Source organism: Temnothorax longispinosus, chromosome 5 (assembly GCF_030848805.1).
Source record: "Temnothorax longispinosus isolate EJ_2023e chromosome 5, Tlon_JGU_v1, whole genome shotgun sequence".
In the NCBI taxonomy this organism is placed as follows: domain Eukaryota; kingdom Metazoa; phylum Arthropoda; class Insecta; order Hymenoptera; family Formicidae; genus Temnothorax; species Temnothorax longispinosus.
The window spans coordinates 19,782,562-19,795,134 of NC_092362.1; the positions used below are offsets into that span (position 1 = coordinate 19,782,562).

General features: G+C 44.9%; 1 long non-coding RNA gene across 2 annotated transcripts in view; it reads right to left on the bottom strand.

Moving 5' to 3' along the window:
- The window catches only part of LOC139812787 (uncharacterized), a 48,063-nt gene that overhangs the window by 22,566 nt on the left and 12,924 nt on the right, over window positions 1-12,573 (bottom strand). Inside the window, exon 3 of one of the 2 annotated variants that reach the window (XR_011731937.1) lies at window positions 9,770-10,489. The exons of the other annotated variant lie outside the window; for it this stretch is intronic. This is a non-coding gene — a long non-coding RNA (uncharacterized lncRNA). Of the gene's footprint in view, window positions 1-9,769; window positions 10,490-12,573 lie in introns of those variants that run through there. 2 annotated transcript variants of the gene reach the window in all.

The following is a 12,573-nucleotide window of genomic DNA, read 5'->3' on the forward strand; positions in this document are numbered from 1 at the left end:
AGAGGAGAGAGGAAGAAAAAGAATAATTATTAAAAAATATCTACAGTAATTAAATAGAATGAACTGTTTATTTGAATAAAATGCTCGTGAATTTAAAATATCAGAGACAAACGCGATATCCCATAGATGCTGCGATCGCCCATGAAATAAGTTACACCGGGCGCAGCCGCGGTTACCGCGCTCGTCCCGTTTTCGCAATTGCAGGTGCGATTGCGCCTACTCGCGCCGCGACTCTTCCGAGAAGAGGGACAGCGTGAAGCACAAATCGCGGAAGAGAGAACGAACGAACGAAGATCGACGAGAAGGTAGAACGGGAAAAGTTACGGAGATCCGTGAGCGGCAGCGGCGCTATCGCGCAACCGTTTCTCGCGGCATGTCCGATCGAGAGGCTCTCGGTGTTCACCTTCGGCTCGCCTACCGCGAAGGTAGAGGTAGAGGTGTAGCCTTGATACCTCGGTACCGCGGCGGAAAGAGAAGAGAGAAATCACGGAGAACTTTACGACGAGCGCGCGTGGAGAATGCCGCGCGCGAGGAGGATTCTTTAACCTTTAGCACGGCTTCTCGATCGCGACGTATCGATCGGGATGTATCGCGGGTATCTTCGCGTGTACGCGAAGAAGTGGAAGGTCTTGTTGCAAGATCGAGGTAACGTTATTTCTGCCGCGAGGCTGCTTATCGCGAAGCTTCGTTCTGCCGAGTCTTGCGGTATAGAGCGAACGAGTAACTTCGTGTTCTACAATTACAACTTGTTAATTTTTTTTCAATTCTACGTTGCTTTTTAATACCTGTAACGTTGAAGAACATTATCGGCACTACCGATCCTTCGATTCTGCGCGTACGCGTTCGAATTAAGGAAGGCTATCGGATCGCTACGATTAATCTTGCTGCGGATGCGGCAATACAAAAAGAGAACGTGGCATTAGTTTGATAAGAGGAATGCACTTTGCGAAACTCCTAAGACGGATTCCTCGAGCACCACCGAGCGCTAATGCGTCCCCGCGTACGCACCGGCCGCAAAAAACGTTGAATCCTCGACGGAGGGCGGAAGAAATAGAGCGAAAACGAGCGGACGGAGATGGCCACGGGGCGCGGAGGCCGTAACCGGGGAACAATGAGGGAGCCGCTCGTGACAGCCTCCGGAGGAACGCACGCGTGATGTATGCTCGGTCAGAGCCCCGCAACGAGATGAAGTCTGATTGCACTCCCGCGCACTCTGCATGCCCATTACAACTACTGTTAAGCGGCAGCTGTTTCGATGCGCGGCTTAACTCGGGACCGCACCTCGGCGTACGGATGATGAACAGATAGAGAAGATATTTAAGAAGATTTATGAGCTCCCGGTAATACCTCGGGGCCACGGACCGCGGCGGTGTCATCTTCGCATCGCGGCGCGGCGGAGTTCCAGGCTGAGTGGCCGTTGTTACCTTGATTTCTGACCGCCCTGACGGTTTTGCTGCTCGCGCCGTTCGAAACGCGATGCCGAACGCAGCTTACTCATATTTTCGAGCAAGCTGCATCTAGTTCGGTCGTAGCCCCTTGCCATTCTGGACTTATCACGGAATAATTTGTTGATGAGTGAGCTAAAAGCTTACTGCATTAAGACCAATTTCGCATTATCACTGCCCTAAGATTCCGACCGTGAAGAAGCTCGATCGAGACTTATGGATCTTATCTTCTTGGGGCGTCTTCCATCTATCCACCCTCGGTAAGGCACGTCGGCGGCAAAGTATAGATGAGACGTAATCTAAGCCACGCGAGGTCCCGGTCGTTGCACACAGGCCCACCACTCATTATCTCGGCGAGGGGGACCGGTCTAGTGGGGCTTTAAATCAACGTCCCTCGCGACAATTAACTTGCTCGTGTGAGTGAATCGAGGTGGTGTACCTAGCTCAGAGCGGGCGAGCAACCGAGCGACCGAGTGAATCACGCGCGCCACCACCTGCCGGAGCGTGACCTCTTAATGTGCATGGCGAGAGACGAGGCCGCCTCGACATCGGCGCGGACATCGGCGAGAGGCCCCTGAAAAGGAGCCTGCGTTCCTTATATCAGCAAATGCGTAAGATAAACGTGAAATCGTTTTGCCTCATCCGCAGTGCTTAATTAAATTACGTGTCGGATTAACTCAAACATTTCGGCTCGAAATCGTTATCGGATTGGAAGGCCTTTTATATAATTTCAAAGTTTATTGACTACAGCGAACTATTTATATTTCAGAGATAATCTAATACTTTTAATATGTTAATATTTTTAATAGTATTAAAAATTTATTCAGTGATATTTAGTTTACGCCAATGGCCGCTCAGTCTCCCGCTTCATCCAGACTCTTTCCTCCCCTCTCTTCTCTCTCTTTTTCTGTTCATCTCGCTCGATACTCTGGAGGAGGTAGAAGGAGCGAGATAATGGAGAGGAAAGAAGAGTATATACTATCTTCCTTTTATAGTCCACTCCGAGGGCTCCCCTCTCCCATGGTATTCACCGTCTACTCGAGTCCGAATGTAATAGCTCTGACATACACCCACTAGCACACGTGCACGTCCTCCATGTAACGCTCAGACGAAGCTGGACGCGTCGAGCGCCTACGAAAGGGCCTGGAAAAATGACTGGATAATCGATGTATTACCACGGCTGCCTTCGACGCATCGCTCGCCTCTATATCTCGAACGCGGGCGGGGTCATAGGTCGTCGCTATAAACCCACCGATGTTATTACAGGTGCATGCGAAGGCGCCGCGCTACGCTCTCTTACGTGTCGTCGTCGCGCAAATGAGAGGGAAAAACAAGTCGAATCGTATGTAACTCGCGTCTCGCCGGGCGAATCGAAAATTATTTTCCTGCGCGCAGCATGATGCACAATATGCGTAATGAGCTAGGTGTCTTTCAATTTATCGCCCGCAGCTATTACGCGCTACCTTGAGAAACTGCTCCATTTGTAGCGCATCACTTTTTGTAAACCATCCGACCATCGTGGTTGTCAGAAAGAAATCTGGGCCACCTTGGACCACGTCATCCATGTGGCCACTTATCTCCTAGAGGACGAGGCTAAGTAGATGAGAAAGATCGCTAAACCCTCATCCGTCATCGGTCGTCCGTCCGCCAATCACAGGCCAGCACCAGCCAACACCAGCGGTTCCGTGAGTGCCATCGGCGTAATCATTTACTCTCCGCGCGTTGATTAATGGTAAATGCAGCGTGCATCTTGACGAGCTGAAACGCAACACCGGCCTCCACGTAGACAGGCGCTTTTTGTCCCCGTCGTGGGGTCTGACGGACGTGCGCCGTGTTCAGCGCGACAAAGACCCGTAAGTGAGTTTATGTCGACCATCGTCTTAAAGCATTCTCGATGTTCATTCAGGGAAGTGAGATCATAAGTCTTGCGAATGCAGCGACTCGATATTCAGTTCTAGGACCGCGGCCCGCGTGTATACGTTCCTTAATGGGAGTGAAGCGCGATAAATCGCTCACTATTGTTCTCGACCTAGCGAGGGCAAGTAAATTATTAGGATAATCAATATTGTTCCATCTGGAATCTCGGAATACGGAAAAAAGGAAATTTTTAGTAACTATAGAAATTTGAGAAACGTGCATGATAAGCGAACAGCAACGTATTGCTGACGCTTTGTTAATGCATTACTTAAGCCTTCCGTTTTACGTAATAAGTGATAAACGATGTACAAGAGTGATATCATTTTTGAAAAACTTTGTTTTCCATCAGCGATGCTTCGGAGCCTCACTCATCACGGCTACAACGAATGTTAACGAACGATATGACGATAATCAATAACGACGTACATACAAGCGAGCCTCGTAATTTATTCGCAAACGAATGTCATTTTTTATGATGCAATCAGTTTATGACGTGACTTCCGTCATTGCGAAATATCGACACCGTCTTTCGATGACAAATATCGAGCTTCATAACGCGACGCGAGAGAGAGCGGAGAGACAGAGAAAGAGAAAGAGAGAGGAAAAGGTCGACACCTATCAAGCGGAGATTTACGTAACGGCTCATGCACGCATGACCGAGTGCGTGTCAGTTTGCGTGCATCCGGACGTTCACGTGTGGAGTCGTGGTTTTGGGCACCTGCTTCATGGGCCGTGACCCCTTATGCGCGTACGAGAGAAGGAGTGAGCAGTGTGCCCCCCGAGAAAAAGTCGCGCGGGGCACGGCGGGGCGGAGGGAGAGAGATCAAGAGAGACGGCCGGCATCCTTCGCTGATTGACGAGCACCGGAGTCACTGAGATGTGCCCGAGAGACGGAGCAATAAAGCACGTGCGCGCATAAACGCGAGAGAACGATCTCGGGAACGGAACACCTGCCTGTTCCGTCCGTGGATATGCTCAAAGAGAGCGGTCCTCGGGGGGGCATCGCGCGACCGTTGATACATATTCATTCCCGAGCGAAACAGACCGAGCACGAGCTTCTTCTATCGGTGATGACGATTTGTACGAAGTAATAGAGATTGATTAGGTCGCTCCGTTTGATTTCGTTGCACCGAAGCACTTACAAACATATTTCCCTCGCGACTTTAATCTTGTAAATTAAAAGTCATTATCCCTCCCCCCACCCCCAGTATTTTCCGCGCTGATTGCATACGCGTTTCATCAGCATGAACCTTTATGTTAATAGAGCAAGTAAAATGAATTACTTCGATATGCGAATCAAGTTGTTCGGTGACGATTTTCACGATTCACGCGTCTCTCATTAAAAATTCACCGTCTCGAAATGGCTTCCGCGTGTGTTCCCGCGCAGTAAGAAAAAAAACCCGTAACTGATGTATTCAGGTTATACGGTTAATAAATAAAGAAGTATCGCCGGTAATGGCTCCCACGTACGATTACCCGCGCAAATGCGAACTTAATGAATGCAAGCGGTGAGTCGTACGTTATATATAAATACGGCTCTTGGCATAACGAGTTCGCCGTATACGGGGTGTATTTTAAAACTTATGATTGTAAGATACTGTAGAGATATTGAGTACTTTAAGAAATACTTTTTTGTATAGAAAAGAAATCATCGACATGAGTTGATGTTTTTTTATGTACGCGTATGAAATTGTTTACAGTCCATAACTTACATGGTTCATCATGATATAAGTAACTTTCCCTATAATTACGAATAAATTTACATTTTACAGTTTGTGTTTGTTCTCAAGTTATATATAAAATAAGATTTCTTTTATCTTTTTTTATGCAAATATAATGGGATATATTATACACTAAATATTAAAGAGTAAATTGCACGATTAAATTTTACGTTTGTTAGATGATATACGATATTAAAACATATCTTACGACCTAATTATTTTATAATCGTTAGTACTTGACGAGCACTCTATAGATGCGCATTGACAATCGTATAGCCTGACGTTAAATCGCGGTCGTGCGATCGTGATTGCGAGGAAAAAAAAAGAGAGGAGAGTCACGCAACGCGACGCAGGTGCTCGCGAAGATTCAGAAGAGAGAGGCACGCGCAACGAGATCCATAGCGCGTGCGCGTGAAAGTTGCTCGCCAGCCTTCTGGATCAGGTCGATTGCCCTCTCGATTCCCCTCACACATTCGACGGCAATCGGGGCACCGAGCAACGCAGACGTGCGAATGGACGCCGTTTAATTAGAATTAATGCGGCTGCCCGTCATTCGCGAGTATCATTCTTTCGCGGGTATCATAGGTGTGATAAAAAATACCACTTACCCAGATCGGCTTTCTTCATGATCGAAGAGATCAAGTTTCATTGATAAAAAGCTGATCGGCTGCAAGAAAGTCAATATTGAAAGCAATTAAGATCAGAATTTTATTTCACCGTCAATTCATTTCGTATTTATATAAAATTTAATTTATCAACGTAGTCTTTTATTTAAAGCATGAACTTCCTACCTTTTCATGAAATCTTTTGTAAACGAAACGGTGTATATATTGTTTTTAATTTATCTTGCGAGAATAATTAATCGCAACAGAGCCGGATTTTCACAATCATTAATACGATGAAACCTGGCTTGGTTTGTCGGTGGCATTCTGTGTGGCGCGGCAGTAATTAATGAGAGCACTTATTAAACGTCGCTGTGTTAATGATCCTTACTTGTCACGCGCACGGATAACGTATGAGATTTTGGACGATTACGTTCCGTTAAATTGAAATTCTGTCGGTTGGTGTACCGGGATGCTTTCAAGTTGCGTTGCTATGTCGGACGATTTATATTAACGGGCCGTTAATTAACGTCAATCTCATTAAAACCGGTTCGCTTGTCACACAACGTGGCCAGATTTGCTGAGAATTTACATGTAATTATGTTAAAATATCGTGATTAAACGAGAGCATTATGTCGATATTGATGCTTAAGCTGCTACAATTTGCTACAGATGACTAAAACTGTTCGATGAGGATAATTGTTCACTCATCACGCACAATCGGTGTCAGGTTATGAAAGGACCTATCAAAGAAAATAAATATTTGGCTATTACAATTCATTGGAATATTTCTATTAAATTTAAACGTTTGTATAAGATTGCTTTGACTATATTTTATCTTTAAAAATAAATGTGCAAGTATATACATGTCTCGTCCATATAAATAATTCGATAAAAGGAACAGTGAGAGATTTCAACGTAGGCAGCGGGGAAAACTACAGCAAATTATGTTCTTACACGAGAATCGAAAGCGATCCTTTGATCACGCGGCCGAAGTGTTTTTCAACGACGAGGTGCCCCTTGTCGCTCGTTTCGGCGCATCATTTGTAAGTACGGCAATTTTGCTTTTTGTTGCGCTTCTCTCGCCGCCGATACTACGATAACCTCGCGGAGAAAAACCGACGGCCTGATTCAGCCTCATTGGGTAATTTAAGTAGACCTGACGAATGCGCGCGATTTCGTTCAGAAAATTCGCCAGCGATTTATGTCACGTACCGGTTCATCCGCGATTTTCGCCGCATGCAAAAAATCCTTAATCGAGGTTCATCTTATATTCGCAATCTACTTTGCATGTAACAAAGTAACGAAGAACAAAGTATCCTTGAAGCTTAAATACATATATTGCTGGAGTACATTTTTTCTTTATGAGAGATTGCATGTTTCGTTCGTCTATCAAGGTCTTAACGTTCGTATTCTACGGTTGCGCGTATTTCAATTCGATCCGATTGCGCAAACCTCTGCTGGATAGAATCTCAGAAGAGGCCCGAAGTACCTTCGAGTCTAACCGGTTGCCTTTCGACGGGTCGGAATTGCCGGCTTCGCTCCAGCCGGCCAAGGAAACCATCAAAGGCAACATCTTGGAACGTCGTTCAAACTAAGCGGTGCTTTTCGCAGCGCCAGATAGGCACGATAATTATTTTGTAATTGAAACACGTAGACGCGCGTGGCAGCAAACAAGGTATGATGCGCCATTATTACGTCTATGGTGCACGAGTGCGCAGTTGCTTTTGGAGCCACTTTGCCGTTTCGCGGATTTGCACGACGAGAATTCTCTAACGAAGTCAAATGAGAATCATTTTTTCTTTTCACGAAAGAGATTAGAAGCGCCATGAGGAATACAAATATAATAATATTATATATAATAATATTAAGTAATCAAGATATTTTTCAAGGTAATTCGCTGCTGCGAACAATGAGATTGTGTTTTGCTGGCGTTTTTACTTACTTGGCAGTCAGACAGAATAAATTGCTATGTATTTATGAATGGTTAATTAATTACAATCTACGAGACTTAAGCGACTTCCTCGAAAGAATACTGATGCGATTCCTCGAATTCAGTCGCGAGAATATATCTTCATATTTTCAAACGAAAGATAATTGCGATAATAATATCTTCAATTGTTCATTCACCTTGTATTTTATAACTTTATTACTGTATATCTGATATTTTTTGCTAGTACCTAATATTATGTTTATAAATTGAAGATTCAACATACCTATTATTACTTTAATTTTTGAATTGGGTATAATGATATTGGCAAACATTGTGGTGCATTTATCTAACGGAGCTGCCCTAACTAAGTAATTTCGGAATTCCGTAGACGTCAAATTGTCACTGAAACGGAATGTCGCCGCAACGTCAGACATCTGCCGCGGCAATTGGCGTGTCACACCATAAATGCCAAGGTGGAGCATCGCGCTGGCAAGAAAAGTGCATCTTACGTTTCGCTGCCGCTGCACTCGATGAGCTTGACTTTTTCGTCAAATGGGCGTGTGATCGTTTGTCGTGCCGAGATCTCTCCCGAAGAATTCGCCCGCGTTCGTTGGTGTTGGGCTTACCGTGAATTGCTTTTAAATACTATCTCCCTTTGCCGTTTTTTCGCTACCGACTTAATTGCTTCATTCTTCTTTCATACGGGATTCGCATTCGTGCTTAATGGCTTACGCTTAACGCGCATTTCCACTTCTTTCGTAATAAAAACATTGAATTATGGCGCGCTTAAATTAGTATAATCCTCGAATAACGCGAGATAAGGATATTGTGACTAAAAATTATTTATGAAAACGACCTGCCGTTTTAATGTGACGCATCCTGCCTTTAAAAAGGGGATAACACGCGCTCGAGGCGAGGAATGAGTTCCGAGCTTTATAAGAGCACGTAAAGGAATCGCCATTATGCTAAGCGCATATTCCGAAGGAAGGGCCCTCGGGGGCATAGGGCAGTGCGGTTCCCCGCGGCGTGCCGCAAATAAATTTTGCAAGTCCATAAATAATTAATAGATTCGTTACGTGGGCGTGTGTAAATCATCGACCGACACGAGATTCGCTCGCCTCGAGTCGGCTCGCCGCCCCGCTGAGCTCGTCGGGAACAAATCATCGATTTTCGGCAGTAAAAGCTCGCTTTTTGACAGTCTAATAAAAAATAAACGAAAGTGACTCTTAGACGCGTTGGCCGGTTTTATTTAAATTCGGGGAAAGACGACGCTATTTTTGGAGATGTGTCATAAGTAATTATAAAACTATTCTCATGAATGTACAGTAACACAATAATATTATCCTAATTCGCCTTTTGCTTTGTTAATAGTAATTGCAGAATTAAAATAATATGAGAAATGTGGTCGTAGAAATATTAAAATTTTTTAATGTACACTTTGATATGTACGAAGAAGTGTGTTCTATTGTGTGTGCAGAGCTAAAGAATGAACCATTGATGAACGCTTGAGAAACCTCCCTCTCCCAAAATAAAGAATCGTGGAATCTATAGGAGCATCCCATTCTCTTGTGGGAGAAGCAGGTGCATGTATCCCTGCGGGGGCAACGTAATTTGCCCTCGATCTACTGCACGTTTGCAGGTCAGATTTTTCGCGGTAAAATAGTGGCATAATAGAAGTCTCGAGGGTCTTTTCTCCCCTCCGCTCGGAACTACGGTTTTCAGATTTGTGACCTATCATTATCTGGCGCGAACCGGAAGCTCGCTGCCAGAGGGGCCAGCCCGGCGGGCATCGAGATTCCAGGATCGTCGCGGTGACTTCCAAGGACTCGGGCTGATCAAGGGGATCGCACGGAAATGACGGAAGCAGGTGATAAGGATGTTACGTTTCCGACGTAATGAGCAAATTAGCGCTGTTGGTGGCATCGAAGGAATTGGTTCGCAGCCAATTTGCCGCTCAACAGTTCCCTCTTCTTATGTTTCTTTGTACTTCTCCATCTATTGTCTCCCTTCGAGTCGGGTCCAGATGTTGTCAAGGATATAAAATACTAGCACGACTATAGATCCACCGAATTAGCGGAAATAAACCGATTTTCTTCTTTATTTCTATGTAAGAAAATGTAACATGTTTTATATTTAACAAGCATTCTTCTCTCTGCTATTTTTATTTATTTTATTCTCAGATTTCTATTAACAAAGTCTCTCATAGTGTATTTATACGTCAATCATAGTAAAGTTTTGCTTTAGATCTGCCAATAGAACACTGCCATATCGGTTACACCTTCCGTGTAGACCACGACATCTGGTCAACGTAAAAAGGATTCCAAATCTCCTGCGGCGAGGTTGAAAGTCCATTTCGCAAATTGGCGCCACACTCCTCGCCATCCTTGCCTTATGACGACTTCACGCCTGATTCCGTTAATTATTTTCGGCTTGCAAACACCTACCCGTTGCGTTGAGATTTCACGGGGACATATGGCGTCCGAGTCACGCAGTCCAGTCATTCCGGCTAATCTCGTCGAAACTTTGCCAGAACTCCACCCCTTCACCGAAAAAGGGACGCGGAATCGGCGTGTTGAAGTCTTCGATGAATTCGACACGCGTTGCAGCCGCTAATTATCGGCAGAAGGCACTTTTTACCCTTTTCTGTTGAAGCTACGTTAATGAGAGGCCACGGTCAACTGGAAATAAACTAATTGGAGAAAGGCGCCTTCTAATCATCGTGTCTAACGGCGGACTGGCACCGTAGGTGACGACCGGACGCCTTCGGGAAGGCGTGCGGTTCGGATAATTAGTCTTTGATGGCACAGCAATAATTACATTTTCCGTGTTTGCGTTGCCATCGAGCCGTATAACTTTTTCGACCTCATATCCCTGCAACGAGAAATAATACGAGTTTTTTCTATTACAGCTAATTAAGTGTGAGTTTTGAAATAGGGACTTTCGTAAAAATATATATTAGCTATATCGTAAAACTATAGCAACGTCTAACGTTCTAACAGGCTAGACTTCCGAGGTTTCAATGTCAGCTTCCAAAATAGTTCTCGCGCCAAATTTCACAGAGTCGAATAAGAGTGATCAGGTTCCGGCAAATCCGGCTGAAGCCTGACGGCACTTGAAAGGACGCGAATCGCGAATCGTTGTTAAAACGAGATAGATTTATCTCCCGCCGGATTACTTTCTGGCATTGTCCCGCCAACGGACAACCGCGTATTCGTAGCAACTCTGTACGCGAATTAGAGTAAATCCTTTCTCCAAATGTCCGGTCTAATTCGGTACGGGCAGTCCGCAATGAGACGCTCTGCGGGAAACCATTCACCAGTAGCGGCATAAAGAAACGGGTTCGAAATGAGCTTCGGAGATTATCTGGCTCGCCGCTACTCGCACATCAAAAATAAGCGCAGCCGACCATATTTTGTCAGAGCGTCAATACTTCTGTCACAATATATGCACGTGTCAAAGAGTATCGAGCGAATCCCCCGCTTTATGCCACTTCGATACATTTAACGATATCTCTACCTTAATATTAATATTATAAAATATTAATTAACATTTTATTTCAAGATCAATTATAGTTTTTGCAATATGATATTCTTTACCGAGTAATGTCAAAATTATTTGATCGAACGATAAAAATGTGCGAAACATCGAATAGCTTCGGTATATTGGAGATTTGAAGTCATTGTTACAGCATCATCCGTTTCTCCGAGTCTCGCACAATCAAACCGCAAGATCGTCATAGTTCTACGAAATCATGCCTCGGCTCGAAGGCCGCGCCGCGCTCGAACCCTAAAAAGAACCTAAAAATATCGAATTGCAAATCAAATAAGAAGCACGGTCTAATCTTCCACCTTGAAATCGCGCTGCCGCAATCTCATTTTTAATCAAGCCCCGATCGCGCTCCTTGCAGATAGAGAACCTCCTCCGCGTATATCGAACGGCAGATGATCTGCCTTCCCTCGATAGAGGCCTATTGTATCCGAAATTGGCTTTTTATGGCGGTTGAATATAACATCAAGGTTGTTTGTAATATTTTTTCTGCCAATCGGTAGCACGGTAGCATATACTGCAGCACCCGGAGGAGAAATTGGTTTTTGCATATCGCAATCAACCCCGACGCCTCTGATTGACTACTCGATAAACCAAGCCATTACTCATTTCGGCATAATAAGCGAGGGACTCGATTAACAGGCGCCACTTTGCGCATAAAATTTCGATTTAACGCACCATTGTCCTCTCGTATGCAATTTCTATCAATACGTGCTAAAATTTAAAAATCACGTTGACATTGTCGTGACGTTATTTCTCGCACATACACACACGGATTCTCCGCAAAGATTTTCTTCCATCTGTCCGATTCTCGCAGAAAGAGACGTCGAAGTTTTCGAGGATAACGCGGCGCTTGTTATTACGGCATTTACGGATATCGGATGTCTTTTTGGTGCCTCCGATGCTTCGAGGCGTTCTCTCGCCCTCTCTCTCTCTCTCACTCTTTCTTTCTATCCTCCGCATAATGCAGGACGACCCATGAGCGAGGAAAAACCGAGTCCTCGTGTACAATGCTGAAGCGCAGGCTGCAGTTCCGCCCACTTCCGGGCCTTGAATGCATTCTCGACTCGTCTAACTACCCTTAGCAGTTAAGCCACGTGAAACGTGGAGACGTGTCCTTTTGCCGGTACAATTTTTTTTTCCTTCCCTCTTTCAGTCCGGTAAAAGTGTACATCGCGCAGTGTACGATTACCATGGATACTCAAAGCCGTGTGTATTTTCGTAGCACGGACGTCTCAAAAATGTCGGGAAGAGTATATTATACCGATCGCACGCGAGTGATAGTAAATTTCTTCGGGACCCCATTATGCAAATCCCTCGCTTTGTCTCAGATCGAACGAAGTGGATTTTTACGTCGCGATTACCCTCGCTCCGCTTTCCGCGAGTTTCTCTATACGTTTGCGAGTATA